Source organism: Triturus cristatus, chromosome 8 (genome assembly GCF_964204655.1).
Source record: "Triturus cristatus chromosome 8, aTriCri1.1, whole genome shotgun sequence".
NCBI classification, from domain to species: domain Eukaryota; kingdom Metazoa; phylum Chordata; class Amphibia; order Caudata; family Salamandridae; genus Triturus; species Triturus cristatus.
The window spans coordinates 63,004,139-63,008,652 of record NC_140591.1 but is presented as its reverse complement, the minus strand read 5'-3'; positions in this window follow the sequence as shown (position 1 = coordinate 63,008,652).

Below are 4,514 nucleotides of genomic sequence, written 5' to 3'. Positions count from 1 at the left end.
TTTTATATACTCAAGACAAGACCAAAAACGATAAAGATCCACAATAGAGTACTTCAAAATCTTCACTTATCAAAATATGCTTTAAAAATAGTTCCTTGATGTCGATAGCTCCGTCCGGGGCTATCAATGTCGTGAGCAAACAAATCCAAACAGTTCTGGCTGGTCGCGGGGTTGCGGGCCAGCTACTGTGTCGGGAAGACCCGCAAACAGTACCTGTGAGAAATGCAGGGTGATGAGGCCCTCGAAGTCACTCGCGTTGCAGGTCTAGCTCCTCTCTGATGGAATCAGGAGCGCTGGCGTCGGCAGGCGTCGGATGCTGCGGTGCGAAGTGCAGCGGTGCGAAGTGCAGCGGTGCGGCGTGCAGTGCCCCCAGGTCGTGGTGCGAGCAGCAGCTCGGCGGCGGATGGCGCCGTCAGTGAGACCAGGGTCACGGTGTGAGATGAAGGCGGTGCTCATCACGTTCGCAGAAAGTCCAATCCAGGCCTTTCACTGCCCAAAGACAGAAGCAGCCACTTCAGGTCAGCCCAGCAAAGCACCCAGCAAAGCAGTCCCTCCTCCAGCTCTTCCTCTTGGCAGTCTTCTTGATCCAAAAGAGTTCTAAAGTTCAGGGGTCTGGGCCCCAGTATTTGTATCCAAAAATCATTTGATCCTCTAGGCAGAGGGTGTCTGTGCCCAGCCAGAACCAATTCTGCCTTCTCTGGTGTGAATTCCTGGCAGAAGGTGGAGACGGCATTGTCAGAAACAGACCAGACCCTTTGAGGTGCAAGAAATCTCCTCCCCCTGCCCCCATTGCAGCCCAGGTCTATTCAGTCCTTTCCTGACCCTACCTAGACTATCTGGAGCCCTCCTGCTCCCAGCCTTCTGTCATCCGAAACCCAGACAGGCAATCCACATTCCAGCAGATGCACACAGGATGACTGAGCAAGAAAATACTTACTTGTTGTATTTTCAAATACAGAATGCAAAAATCACCTTCACTTAAAGATGTATTTTAACATTCTGAGTTCAGGCATACTAAACTCGAATTTCTACCTTGTTCCCTGGGTCATTTTAGGATTATAAGATGTTATAATCAAACTGCCCATTCTGGCCTATGAGAACAGATAGCCTTCCAATAGTGAAAAACGAAATTGGCTGTTATTCACTATCAGATCATGCCACACACACCCGGGCATGTCCTACCTTTCACATACACTGCACCCTGCCCACAGGGGTCCCTTGGGCCTTCCTTAGGGGTGACTGACATGTAGAAAAGGGAAGGTTTAGGACCTGGCAAGTGTGTGCACTGGCCAAGTCGACATGGCAGTTACCAGCTGCGCGCAGACTCTGCAATGGCAGGTCTGAGTTACCTTTTTAAGGCTAATCACGTGGGTGGCACAATCAGTGCTGCAGGCCCACTAGTAGCCTTTGATCTGCAGGCCCTGGCACACTCAGTGCACTTTACTAGGGACTAACAAGTAAATCAAATATCCAATCATGGAAACACCAATTCATAACACAATTTATACAGAGAGATTATGCACTTTAGCACTGATTAGCAGTGGTAAAGTGCCCAGAGTCCTAAAACCAACACAAACAAGTCAGGAAAAAATAGGAGGAAGAAGCAAAAGGTTTGGTGATAACCCTGCAAAAAGGGCCATTTCCAAGAACTGACTAATGGAGTTGGCGATAGTGAGTGACCAGATATCTGGTGAGTAGTATGATGTATTTAACTCCAATAGTCAGCGACTTTGTGGCACTCCCAGGCTAAGTGTAGGAAAGAGGCCTGGGGCACTGAGCATCACGCACAGCACGACTCCGCAAGAAGGCCTATACGATGTATCTGTTCAGGTGTACAATATAGCCTGTGTAGGAAATTGAAACATATGATGCTGAGTCTGTAACTGTGTGAAAGGGCCCCCAGTTGTTTACAGCAATAAGTCCATTGTGACTCTGTAGGTAGGGGGGGGGACTATGTCTGCTGCCCACCCAGCTAAGGCCGTGGGGCTGTAGGCGGGTGCCTTTAATTACATGGTGGTGTACAGGCATGTGACAATCTATGAGGGAAGGCGTTTGTCAATATGTATTTAAGGGCATGTAGTGTAGGCAGAGGTTCAGGAAATGTAGTGTGTTGCACCCTGCAAGTGACACGAATCTGATAATAGAGGAGTGTGTCGAGCATGGTGGGGTCTCTATCACTGCAAACGGGGGGAGGAATTGACCGCCAGGTTACAAATCACCGTACGTATATAGTTTTCTGCTGTCAGGGCGCCACTTCCTCGGAGTCTGTATGTTGCTGTATGGGACCACCTCTCGGTACAGCACTGAAAGTTAGAGTGACCAAGTGGGGGAAAGGGTTTGAGGAAGGGAACAGCTGGGAGGGAGACCTGTAAAACAAACAGATAAACATACAAACAATAACAATCAGTATAAATAATTCTCAGATACCAGACTCTGCTACACGGAGTCTTATTGTTAATGAGTCTCTACTTTATCACGAGCCCGTGATACAAGTTATATAGAAAATACACTTCCAAGGAATGTGTTACAATCACACCTTCCTAACAGTAAAGTTCAATAATATACAGAGCATATATTCATAATTATGACACAGTACACAAATGAGCCCCTGTGCGAGCTTGCCCAAGCGCTTGAAAAATCAACATACCAAGAGCATCAAAGGGCTAATCTGAAAGTTCAACATACACTATGCCCAATGAACCCAGAGCACTAGTCCCTATGTTCACCAACTCAATAAGCAGAATGAGCCAGAGCTCTAGATCGTAATCGCTGGACCTAATGCTCGACAACACAATGTTTTAATGAATTCCAAAACGCGCAATCAGAAGTGTGAGCGTGTTCATACAATAGTCAAAATAAACTCCAGAGCGCAGTGTTGTATTCTTGCCAAAATGTAGTATGCAAAAGTGCTGCCAAACACTGAATGCAGCCAATGAGCTCCAAAACGCACCAAATATCAACAAGGAAATAAAGTTACTCAAACAACAGAGGCTTACCTGCAGGCTCAAAGTAAATTGGAATGAACTCACGAGTCAGCAGAGGAGAGAGAGGCTGCTCCCACAGAGGATCCAGAATAGGGGTGGGCGGAAAATTCCGTTCCGCCAGCGTAGAATAAAAAAGCAAGCCACCCCGGCTCACGGGCCCGGTCCTTGCTTCTGAAAGCAGCCAGGCCGGGGAGAGCCTCCCTGGGCCCCGGTGGACCCCTGTCTCCAGCGCCCGGACCCTCGGCTGGCTTGCAGGACGGGGGGCTCCCGCACCCCGGGCCCTGCCGGACGGAGCACGAGCCCCGGGCCCGGTCCCAGCTTCAGACCCCTAGCCAGGCCGGGGAGAGCCTCCCCGGGCCCCGGAGGGCAACCTTTCCGCAGCGCACGGACCCTCGGCTGGCTTGCAGGACTGGGGGGCTCCCGCACCCTGGGACACTGGGAAGGAGCACAAGCCCCGGGTCCGGGCCCAGCTTCCGAACCCTAGCCAGGCCGGGGAGAGCCTCCCCTGGCCACGGTGGACACCCTTCCCCAGCGCACGGACCCTCGGCTGGCTTACAGGACGGGGGCTCCCGCACCCTGGGACACTGGGATGGGGCACAAGCCCCGGGTCCGGGCTCAGCTTCCGAACCCTAGCCAGGCCGGGGAGAGCCTCCCCTGGCCACGGTGGACACCCTTCCCCAGCGCACGGACCCTCGGCTGGCTTACAGGACGGGGGCTCCCGCACACTGGGATGGGGCACAAGCCCCGGGTCCGGGCTCAGCTTCCGAACCCTAGCCAGGCTGGGGAGAGCCTCCCGGGGCCCTGGTGGACACCATTCCCCAGCGGCTGGACCCTCGGCTGGCTTGCAGGACGGGGGGCTCCCGCACCCTGGGACACTGGGACGGAGCACAAGCCTCGGGTCCGGGCCCAGGTTCAGAACCCTAGCCAGGCTGGGGAGAGCCTCCCCACGGGCCCGGTCCATGCTTCTGAAAGCAGCCAGGCCGGGGAGAGCCTCCCTGGGCCCCGGTGGACCCCTGTCTCCAGCGCCCGGACCCTCGGCTGGCTTGCAGGACGGGGGGCTCCCGCACCCCGGGCCCTGCCGGACGGAGCACGAGCACGAGCCCCGGGCCCGGTCCCAGCTTCAGACCCCTAGCCAGGCCGGGGACACCCTTCCCCAGCGGCTGGACCCTCAGCTGGCTTGCGGGACAGGGGGCTCCCGCACCCCGGGACGGAGCCGCACCCTGGGACGGAGCTCCAGCACCGGGCCCAGCTTCCGAACCCTAGCCAGGCCGGGAAGAGCCTCCCCGGGCCCCGGTGGACCCCCTTCCCCAGCGCCCGTACCTTCGGCTGGCTTGCAGGACCGGGGGGCTCCCGCACTCTGGGACGGAGCCGCACCCTGGGACGGAGCTCCAGCACCGGGCCCAGCTTCCGGACCCTAGCCAGGCCGGGGAGAGCCTCCCAGGGCCCCGGTGGACACCCGTTCCCAGCGCACGGACCCTCAGCTGGCTTGCGGGACAGGGGGCTCCCGCACCCCGGGAAGGAGCCGCACCC